At 44.1% G+C, this 12,077-nt stretch overlaps 1 protein-coding gene and 1 non-coding gene across 2 annotated transcripts in view; both read left to right on the top strand.

Moving 5' to 3' along the window:
- Positions 1–12,077, top strand: part of LOC126262657 (uncharacterized) — a 303,755-nt gene that overhangs the window by 268,645 nt on the left and 23,033 nt on the right. The window lies entirely within an intron of this gene.
- On the top strand, positions 1,249–1,323 carry Trnas-cga (transfer RNA serine (anticodon CGA)). The gene has a single exon. It is a non-coding gene; the product is annotated as a tRNA-Ser (tRNA).

The raw sequence follows: 12,077 nt of genomic DNA on the forward strand, positions 1-12,077 counted from the left end.
GAGCGGAAAGAGCCCATTTCGAGAGATCGAAAGTAATATAGACACAAAAGGAAATCTAAAAGAAAATTCGGAAAATTCCCCTTGTGTGTGTGTGTGTGTGTGTGTGTGTGTGTGTGTGTGTGTGTGTGTGTGTGTTTGTGTTTTAATAACTCGAGAAAAACTTCACTAAGTTTTTTCAGTCACAGTTTATTGGGACAAATCTTCGCCATCGCAAAGATTTTCTGCTTCACTCGACTATTCTGAAATTCATACTCAAGTGTTTGGACCAGTCTGACTGTTCCTCCACCGTTCCACTCTCGAACATGACGTGTTCCGTTCACTGCGATATCGGTACCTACACAGCCTTCCACGAAAGAATGTGTATACTCTATGGGGTTTACTGTAAGACAGTCAAACAACTGGGAAAGCAAGCATTACCTTTCTGAAGTTGCGGCCAGCGGCCACGATAGACTATGTAAATAGTGTGCCATCGCCAGAGGACGCGGCTTTCATCTCGGTGGCTACAATTTGGTTGCCTCTGTGGCCACAGAGCTGTCATCTGCAGTGACAGCAGGGGCAGATAGCGGGCAGGCAGTGGCCGCAGCATTACCTGCCACAAGCGGCGCGATTGATATTTGAGGTCCGCAGCGCTTCATGCTGTGTAACGCTACGTCGTATGAAACATAAACTTAACGAAACATTCTCGAGTAACCAAACAAATAACATTTTGGCATTTTAGGACGTTTGAAACTCTCCTTCAGTTATGATCATGTAGAGGGAAGAACATCGTAGCGTATGCTGATGATCCAAAACATTATAACGACTCCAGAATGAGATTTTCACTCTGCAGCGCAGTGTGCGCTGGTATTAAACTTCCTTGCAGATAAGAACTGTGTGCCGGACCGAGACTCAAACTCGGGACCTTTGCCTTTCGCGGGCAAGTGCTCTACCAACTGAGCTACCCAAGCACGACTCAAGGCCCGTCCTCACAGCTTTGTTTCTGCCAGTACCTCGTCTCCTACCTTCCAAACTTGACAGAAGCTCTCCTGCGAATTTTGCAGAACTAGCACTCCTGAAAGAAAGGATACAGCGCAGACATGGCTTAGCCACAGCCTGGGGGATGTTTCCAGAATGAGATTTTCACTCTGCAGCGGAGTGTGCGCTGATATGAAACTTCCAGGCAGATTAAAACTCTGTGCCGGACCGAGACTCGAACTCGGGAGACGAGGTACTGGCAGAAGTAAAGTTGTGAGGACGAGCCGTGAGTCGTGCTTGGATAGCTCAGTTGGTAGAGCACTTGCCCGCGAAAGGCAAAGGTCCCGAGTTCGAGTCTCGGTCCGGCACACAGTTTTAATCTGCCAGGAAGTTTCATTATGACGACTGCCCACCGTGAGATTGAATGCCACCTAGTGGCGTTGCTGACACTTAACGCTTTAAGGAAAGCATACAAGCGGAGCAGAGCAGAGCGACGCTAAGGACCGCAAATGCCGAAATCCATTGACATAAGCTATTTTGACAGAGGAAAGACGATTTTGAACAAGCATGATGGAAACAGTACAGCTGGTTTGTAGTTTGCCTGCTACTGACGTTAGCACCTAGGGAAAATGGTTGAATGACGGTGAGACTACGAGTAGGCGACAAGGTATTGGACGTCCTCCCCTCCTCACAGAACGTGGAGGTCGCGGGTCTGGCCGCTCTTCACAAGCAGCATAGGCGGCGATCTGTGACTAATCCGACGACAGAGCACAAAGCAAATTCGTAGTTACACAGCAACTTTTCACGGAAGAGTATGTATACTGTACAGCTATTGCTGCTGGTACGGGCAGATGTGTTTCGGAGCACACCGTTCAGCACACATTGTTCAACATGCGCCTCCACAGCAGCCGAACCATTCGTGTTCCCAGCGTCAACATCAGTTAAGACTGCAGTGGGCACAGGATCATCCAGACTGGACCGCAGTCATTGGAAACTCGACGCCTGGTTGCATGGATCACGATTCTTGTTACATCAGTTCATAGTTCGTGACCGAATACTTCGTCTTCCAGGCGAACGGATGCTCGTATCGTGCACCGTGCCACGGACGCAGGCCTGTGGCGGTAGTGATATGCTATGAAGGACATCGTGTGTGCTTCCATGAGACCTGTGGTAGTATTCCAAGGCGCCTGGAGGGCTGTGGATTACGTAACAGTATTGCGGACTACCTGCATCACTTCACGCTAGATGTCTTCCACACTTGGTATGTCATCTTCCAGCATGTTAACTGTCTGTGCCACAAGGTCAGAATCGTGTAACACTGGTTCGAGGAGCTTGAAAGTGAACTTCCGCATATTCCATTTTGATTTATATTGTTCGACGGTTCAGTGTCTGTTAAGCACCGCATAGATCTGTTGCTATATTTTTTCAGCATGTGGTCAGCGTTTGGGAGCAACCCGCGAAGTCCGTTTAAACAGTCGAGTGAATGGTTTGGTCCAAATGGCTCTGAGCACGGTGGGACTTAACATCTGAGGTCATCAGTCCCCTAGACCTTAGAACTACTGAAACCTAGCTAACCTAAGGACATCACACACATCCATGCCCAAAGCAGGATTCGAACCTGCGACCGTAGCAGAGCGGTTCCGGACTGAAGCGCCTAGAACCGCTCGGCCACAGCGGCCGGCGTGTATGGTTTAAAAAAGCAAAAGAAGGAATATACAAAATAAAGTACATTTATGCATTATCCAAGTAGTCACATTTGCCACAGTATATTTTGGCAAAATTTATAAGATTGTAGGAAAATGGCGGCGAAAACAATTTTGGGGATCGATTGCAACGTTCACACTAACGGCTTAGGCGTAGGAGGTTCGTCGAAATGTGATGCGCAGGAATTTGAACACTGCTGTCGACTCTTGATCAGATATCCATTGCCCGTGTTGATGGTCGAAGGAAAAAAAGGCAAGCATCTCCGCCAGAGGTGCCAGTGAAATCTCCAGGAGTTCCCATTCATCTTTCCTTCCAGCTTACCTTCAGCTTCGTGAATGAAAGAAGTTACCTGTGCTCTTTCTAATCCCCACTCCCCCCCCCCCCTTACGTACGCCGATTTTATGCCAGCATCTGTTGCATTTGTTCCATGTTGTCTGCCGTTATATTTGTTGAGGGTCGACTAAATGTAGCCCATCTAAAACACTTTCGTACCGGGCGCATTTGAACCAATGGGGAAAAAACAGTTTTTGCTCGCGCTTTCAGTTCCAATCACTTACATCGCTATTGCATGCCCCTCCATTGCTATTCCTCACAGTTTCTAACAATACTGTTTGCAATAACTTTGTGTAGCAGCATTTTGCAATTTCGAGGAACAAGAGTTTTAGTTTCGGTGATATAATTTAAACGATAGTTTTGCATGTAGTGGGCTCCCATTCTAAACTGTCCAAACTTCAAATCTCCGTACGGTCATTCGTAATTCATTTGAGACGAATGGCGGGATGTTTCAAGAAATACGACCAGGAGTAGCGGGGAATGGATGAGGGCTACTAACGGCGTCGTTGTTTATATTTATGTCTGTGATTCATTAAATGACCTTTTGTTGATGGAAGTTTATAAGTATCTTCTCCCAATTTTCAACAGTTAAGAATTAGCTAACTGAATACGAAAGCGACCATTCTTCTCTTAAAGGTGATCACAAGCAAATGCAAAGACGCATAGGTTTATTTCTTAGCAATGTTAGGATCTTTGTCATTTTTTCTTTCTTTTTCATAATTTAATCTGACGCAGTTGAACCACATCACACCAGAAACGAAAAGTAATCGAAGCAGTGGGTTAGAGTCGATGGCTATGGAGCAAGAAGGCTGAAGTTGATTTCATCTGCTGGAAGGATTGTGGTCAATTATTTTCTGAGGTGTAAATACTTACGGACTACCTTTGAAACGTTGAAATGATTAACGGTTAATGTTTGTCAGATTTTCTAGGCAAACTAGAAGAAAAATAACCCAGAAGAGGCTTGGATTTCAAACGTGGTACGAGTAGTGTAATCTTTCATCAGAATAATGTACCTTTCCACAAAAAATACTTGGTCAGCAGGACAGCTGACGAATTTGATGTACGAATTCTTGTAACATCATCCTTATTCACCGGATTTAATTCTCATCTACTTCTACTTTTCTTCCAGTCGGTAAAAACAGAACCCATATAGGATCACTTTGTTGTTAGTTTGTCTGTCTTTGTCTGTCTGTCTGTATGTTAGTTCAAATGGTTCAAATGGCTCTGAGCACTATGGGACTCAACATCTTAGGTCATAAGTCCCCTAGAACTTAGAACTACTTAAACCTAACTAACCTAAGGACATCACACACACCCATGCCCGAGGCAGGATTCGAACCTGCGACCGTAGCAGTCCCGCGGGTCCGGACTGCAGCGCCAGAACCGCTAGACCACCGCGGCCGGCCGTATGTTAGTTAAAAAGCCCCTTTTCTCAGGAACGGGTGGACGTATCAAGTTGAAATTTATGTCCCATTGTATGGTCTGCGGTTCCTTGGCGGCGTAATAAATGTAAGCTTTCAAAAGACGGCTATTTATGTCACATATTTTTATTCTCAATATAGGGTACTTCCCGTTGACCTAGACTCATGAAATTCGGGAGCAGCAAGGTTTCACAGTACAATTAAAGGGAAAAAAACAGAACATTGTTGATTTGTAATTATCACACGAAAAAAAGTTTCTGTTGTCATTAATTGTACGTCTTCAGACGTAAAAGTAAGACATTCTCGAAAGTCTTGGAACGCCCGGGACCCGATATCTTGCCCGTATCAATGTTGATAAGAGGCAGAAATCGCCTAGATTCTCGATTCCCTGGATTTATGGACTGTCTATAAACATAATAAAGTTTTTTTTTACGGACCTTCAGAGCGCGAGTCCGACTCTCACCTGGCGAATTTTTAAACTTGAAGACGTATTGAGTCCAGTGAAGAAGTTAATGACAGCTGCTTTTGGGTATTCTGCAGAACTATCAGTATCATGAAAAGAACTCGTCAATGTGAAAAACCCTGGATAAAATGCAAGTGTCGAAAGGTTATTACATCGAGAAATAAGTGCCTTTCTTGTCTCAAAAAGGTAACGCATTTTTTCTTTGTCAACCGAGAATTCACCTTATCACCTTTACAACGCAGATAATTGAGCTATAGGATTAATGGTCTGTGATGATTTGCTATGGAGTATGGAGAAAAGAACCTCAAATCGACTCAATTTCGTAGAAAACTGTATGTTCTGTTACTTTTGAATGAGAAATGGTCAATGCCAATAGTGCTGTTTGGCGTGCACGATATATAAGAGTCGTTATGACGTACTTGGAAACACTGCTGGCTATATGGTCATCGACACCTAATAAACCTACGAAATTTCTGTATCCTGTTGTAGCATGTCAGATATCGATTTACGTCACGAAACTTTTACTTCCAAAATGCTTTCTGTGAAAATTCTTCATGCAACATGTACTCATTTTCTTCTGAACTATTCCCATTTTCATTTTGATTCTAGCCCCTTTGCATTTTTTATTAATAAGAAAGAAACACAGTTCGGCGTTCAAATAACCCCAGTCTTTCGAGCAACAAACTCAGTTTCGTTTACGTTTACAGTTGTTTCGAGGGGTCAATTTGCCTACTTTAGTAAATGACGAGTCTTTCGTTATCAAAAGATACAGCTTCGTGTATCAGTATAATTTCGTTGCAGCTATGAGGAAGGTTAATCTCTCTATCTATCAGATATAGTTCTGGAATGCAACGACTTGTTTACGCAGATATATTGTCGCAATTCAACCTTCAGTTGCTGAGCAGCTCCGATCTGTTCCGGTAGTCACTGGGTAACACTAGGGCTTAAGATTGGGCGCGGCTGACTCTGTCACCACCTCCGTCGTATGCATGGCATAGAAACAAGCTAATTATCCGTCGATCATACATATGTAGCCAGAGATCAGTTCGGGAGTTGCTATAGAACGATTTGAGAAACGTAATTAATGACTGCCCGTCAGATGACGTGGCATGTTGCTTTTGTAGCCTATTTCTGACAACGGTTCTGGATCACTACAAAGAAAAAAAAAAGAGAGAGAGAGAACTTAGCGACTACATAAGTAATAAAACGTTTTTACAATTCTACGGTACTTTTGACACTTTCGGTGGGGCTACGTAGTGACAAATAATGCATCAGTTTCCGTACAACATCGAATGAGATGCTTCCCATGTACAGATCCTATTCTGTGGATCTGAAGTTGATTCCAATGCAGTTTTCTACATAGATTCATGAAAACTGCTTATGTGAAGCGTTTTCTCGATGCAAATCATAGAAGATTTTCAGAGATCAAATCGAAAAGCTCTGCAACTGTTTCCTTCTCGGGAAGAAATGTTCGCCAAATAATAATAGTGAAGTCTGGTAACACTTTCTTAGTCATTACATGTATTGCTTTTTCTGATCGAGAATGCTTTCATCCATAGATTGGAAGTAAAAATGTGCGCATTGATGTTCTCGTGTTTAACTTGACGTGTTCAGAGCATAGGTACGCGAAGAATGCCGTTTGTCTTCAAGCGCCAGGACATCGCATTAAAAAATATCAGCCGTTTATCCGAAACTAGCTATTAAGTTAATTCCAGAAGTGAGTTAATTATTTGTTGAATGGCTGCACCTTCATTAGATGTCGTTGGTGTCCCCGTGTCCCCAGATAGTGAATATTCATTGCCACATGTGGAGATGTTGCGATGTAGTGGGGCATGGTTTCCTGACAACAGCTTGGACCCTTTGTTTTGATTAACGTCAAAATGAAAACAGGTGTTTCGGGAAACATTTTTCTACTACTTCATGCGTTTACTGCACAGTCTCTTAATGCTTTTGGGATTTAAATGCACACTGGCGTAGAACGAACGTAACCATATCCCATATCCCTTAAAGACCCAAGTCGGCGCCTTCCCTTTTCGTCCAAAACAAGCAAAACAGTTGCTGAATGCAAACTGCAATGGTATCACCTTGGAATACGCAGGTAAATCATCGTAGCCGGCCGGGATGGCCGAGCCGTTCTAGGCGCCACAGTCTGGGACCGCGCGACCGCTAAGGTCGCATGTTCGAATCCTGCCTCGGGCATGGATGTGTGTGATGTCCTTAGGTTAGTTAGGTTTAAGTAGTTCTAAGTTCTAGGGGACTGATGACCTCGGAAGTTAAGTCCCATAGTGCTCAGAGCCATTTGAACCATAAATCATCGTACCTGGACGTCGTACCAGACCAGTTATTGTCGTACAAACATCTCTGCGAGAAGACCCTTCATAAAGTCGTAATGAGAAAAGTGGCTAACAGCAGATGGAGAGCTAGACCAAAGGTGCTGATAATCACAGCTGAGGCTTCTACACGGCGGAATATGCTTGCCCGGTGTGGTCCAGATCAGTGCATGCTGAAATACTCTACTCAAGCTTAAATCAAACACACTGATTAGTAACCGTTTGCATGAAACCCATGCTGCACAGTAAACTGTACAAGTGATCACGAACAAATAGAAGCTTAAGTATGCCTTTGATGTACCAATTTGGCGTTTGCAGTGGACCTAGAAGACTTCATCCCCACAAGAGACTTCTGAACACCGGACTTAGTGACCCTCCAGCACAGTAGATTCCCAGTGACGAGAACCTGAGATACAATATTTGGAGTAGCCTGGAACATGCCAGAATGGGCGTAGTACCATTGGTGAAGGCATACCTGATTAAGTGCAGCCGTATAGATTCATAAGGCGACAGAAGTGACCGTGGCGAATATCAGTATATGGAACATCTCCGGACCAATCCTAGTATATGTACCATCGTGAATTACAGTGGGGAAGCACTGGACGTAGCCCAGTTTTGGGCTGAAAAACTCCCCAGATACGAATAAGGAAAGCAGATGAAAGCAATTGTGACTAAGTCGTATTTTTTTGTTATCTGATTTTCGTCCAAGTAGAGTTAACAACATACCAGTAAACCCCTGATTCTTTGGAGAATTTCTATTTCATGTATAAAATTGATTGTATGTACTGATTGCTTTAGAAATGAGTTACCGGTAGTGTGTTAAATATTTGTCGTTAAGCATGTAAGCGAGAAAAAGGTTATAAAAGATTTGAAACTGTGCCGAAAGTTTGTTGGAAGTTGCTGCGTGCTCACATTATGAGACACTGGATGAATATGGTGTGGATAATTTGCGCTCCATTTTAAGCGGAAGCAAGTTTCTCACGCTCCTGAATGCCTAAGCCATCAATCTCCCGAACTGTGTGTCGTACAATGATATAATTTTGAAGGTACATTGAGGAGTATAAATGAATACTGCCTGCAAATTGTGTTGCGAATAGAGTTGGTAGTAAAGAAGTAATGAATTAAAATGTCATGCTTGATGCTGAAGTTTCACTGCATGAACAACGAAAACGTACGTAATACGCGATTTAGTTGAAGACGTCTGCATTTTAGCTGTTTAGGGAACGTTCCACCTTTTAAAATCATCTCGTCGTCATTCTTTAAATGTGTGCCGAGTAATGATTTCGTCATCCGAGGAAAGAGGAAGATCTGTGTGTGTGCTACGTGGGATGAGAGAATTTGATAGCCCACAAGTCTGCATGTTGACTGCGCACAGTGCAAAATTAAGTCGGGCGTTGTTCTGGAGCAAAAACACTCCCTTCAACAGCTTCCTCTTCTGACGCTTTGTCATGACATCTTCCTGTAACCTCTTCAGGAGATTTCGGTAGTACACACACATGGCTGCTTGTTACGGTCGTAACCGTTTGGCACCACACCACGCACCATAGCTCTGATGATAATTGGGTATTTGAGACGGTGGCCAGTCGATAGTATTTTCCTTTATTCGATTTTTTCAGTTTGAAACAACCAACTGAAACTAGTGTGTGTGACCAGGTCAGCTATAAGAGTTTTTTCACTTTGTATGTGTCTGATTTCATCTCAGATCATACAGGTCATGTCAACTCGTGGTCATGAATTTCAATGGAAGAAATACATGTTAGACCTCTATATTATAAGTGTTAAGAAATAAAGTATTTTCGTTTTATCTTACCCCTTGAAAAATGTATTTCGTAAATAACTATTAAAACAGTAGAGCACAAAACAGTATTAATTTTCCCACTTAAATTTTTTTTCTTATTTGGAAAGTCACACAACGCTATCTTTTCTGTCATATTACTTATGATGCAATTACACTCCTGGAAATGGAAAAAAGAACACATTGACACCGGTGTGTCAGACCCACCATACTTGCTCCGGACACTGCGAGAGGGCTGTACAAGCAATGATTACACGCACGGCACAGCGGACACACCAGGAACCGCGGTGTTGGCCGTCGAATGGCGCTAGCTGCGCAGCATTTGTGCACCGCCGCCGTCAGTGTCAGCCAGTTTGCCGTGGCATACGGAGCTCCATCGCAGTCTTTAACACTGGTAGCATGCCGCGACAGCGTGGACGTGAACCGTATGTGCAGTTGACGGACTTTGAGCGAGGGCGTATAGTGGGCATGCGGGAGGCCGGGTGGACGTACTGCCGAATTGCTCAACACGTGGGGCGTGAGGTCTCCACAGTACATCGATGTTGTCGCCAGTGGTCGGCGGAAGGTGCACGTGCCCGTCGACCTGGGACCGGACCGCAGCGACGCACGGATGCACGCCAAGACCGTAGGATCCTACGCAGTGCCGTAGGGGACCGCACCGCCACTTCCCAGCAAATTAGGGACACTGTTGCTCCTGGGGTATCGGCGAGGACCATTCGCAACCGTCTCCATGAAGCTGGGCTACGGTCCCGCACACCGTTAGGCCGTCTTCCGCTCACGCCCCAACATCGTGCAGCCCGCCTCCAGTGGTGTCGCGACAGGCGTGAATGGAGGGACGAATGGAGACGTGTCGTCTTCAGCGATGAGAGTCGCTTCTGCCTTGGTGCCAGTGATGGTCGTATGCGTGTTTGGCGCCGTGCAGGTGAGCGCCACAATCAGGACTGCATACGACCGAGGCACACAGGGCCAACACCCGGCATCATGGTGTGGGGAGCGATCTCCTACACTGGCCGTACACCACTGGTGATCGTCGAGGGGACACTGAATAGTGCACGGTACATCCAAACCAACCCATCGTTCTACCATTCCTAGACCGGCAAGGGAACTTGCTGTTCCAACAGGACAATGCACGTCCGCATGTATCCCGTGCCACCCAACGTGCTCTAGAAGGTGTAAGTCAACTACCCTGGCCAGCAAGATCTCCGGATCTGTCCCCCATTGAGCATGTTTGGGACCGGATGAAGCGTCGTCTCACGCGGTCTGCACGTCCAGCACGAACGCTGGTCCAACTGAGGCGCCAGGTGGAAATGGCATGGCAAGCCGTTCCACAGGACTACATCCAGCATCTCTACGATCGTCTCCATGGGAGAATAGCAGCCTGCATTGCTGCGAAAGGTGGATATACACTGTACTAGTGCCGACATTGTGCATGCTCTGTTGCCTGTGTCTACGTGCCTGTGGTTCTGTCAGTGTGATCATGTGATGTATCTGACCCCAGGAATGTGTCAATAAAGTTTCCCCTTCCTGGGACAATGAATTCACGGTGTTCTTATTTCAATTTCCAGGAGTGTATAAAAAGTATCGTCTTTGCTCCAACGACATGTATAATGTAAATATTTGTCACTCAGAAATATAAAAAATGCATTTTCACGAGTTTTTACGAATTATTTACTCGAAAATCCCCATCCGAAAACTTTTGAGAACTACACAAAATATTGTTCGGTTAATATGTAAGTAGTCAGTGCGAACACAGTGGGCAATATTTTTCTGTGCAAAGTATTAAAAATTTCTCAACATTCTACATATTTCGTATGACTGAGTTTCTAGTGAAAATATGCATGTTGGCAACAGTGTTTCCAGAGCTTTTCTGTTCATAACAAACGAGTGAGAACTTGTATATCTACCATTCTAAATTCTGGTGGAGTTTTGTTTGGTTTGAACTTTTTGTTAGATACAATGTCAGTGAGGAAATACAGTAGTAAAAGAGTGAGGCGTATGGAGAATGAAAAAAGACACAAGAAGATGGTGTTTAAGAATAGTGAAAAACACTTCACAGTTGTTGGAAATCTGTCAAAGGTAGTGCAGAAATATCTTGGTCCTCGAGTGACAGTTTAGCATCACATCCATTGTGCAGGAATAGCTACACTCACTACAAGAAGAAATTTAGTGACAACCCACCTGGACGATCACAATCACACGAATGTGAAACTGAAGAAGACAGTGCAGATGTTTATATTCCTGGGTGTGAAGTTGTTGATGTGTTGAGTCTTAGAGTTTCTGCTGTAGCCCCTACTATATCCCCACCTTATACGTCCAGGAAATGTAAGAAGCACATGAAGAAAACAGAATGTAAAAAAAAGTGGAAGAAATTGAAAAAAGTTTTACACAAGCAATATCTTCAAAATTTTGTGAAGTATATAATGTAGATGCACTTGCAGAACGTGTATGAAATGTGACGTGTGGTTTCAGAAACCCAAATACTGCTATCTCAGCAGCCATCTGTACTGAGAAGATACAATTACTGACACTGGTACCAGGTAACTACTCTAAGCAGTAGGTATAGAAATACAGAGCCAATCCTTCACATTATGTGATTTCAAAAGCTCGTAAAATAAAGAATGAGAAAAGTGAAACTTCCTGGCAGATTAAAACTGTATGCCGGACTGAGACTCGACCTCGGGACCTTTGCCTTTTGCGGGCAAGTGCTCAGATGGTAGAGCAAATGTCCCATGTTCGAGTCTCAGTCTGACACACAGTTCAGTCTGCCAGGAAGTTTCATATCGACGCACACTCCAATGTAGAGTGAAAATTTCATTCCATAATAAGAAAGGTATTTGGGCATGCACAGATTCTTACTGTGGGCATCTGTTGCAGGCTGATACGCTTTCTCTTACTCTAGAATATTACCTAAGTGTTGACAAACAACTCCCAAATGGGCTGATGTTATCTCTGTTAGTCAAAATGGTGAAAAAGGTAAAAAGATATATGACAAGATCAATAAGAGAACTATATTTCCTAATGAAAAAGGAGAACCTGAATTTAAGAACTGGTCTCTCAAAGTTCGACTCCTTACGACC

Source organism: Schistocerca nitens, chromosome 1 (assembly GCF_023898315.1).
Source record: "Schistocerca nitens isolate TAMUIC-IGC-003100 chromosome 1, iqSchNite1.1, whole genome shotgun sequence".
In the NCBI taxonomy this organism is placed as follows: Eukaryota; Metazoa; Arthropoda; class Insecta; order Orthoptera; family Acrididae; genus Schistocerca; species Schistocerca nitens.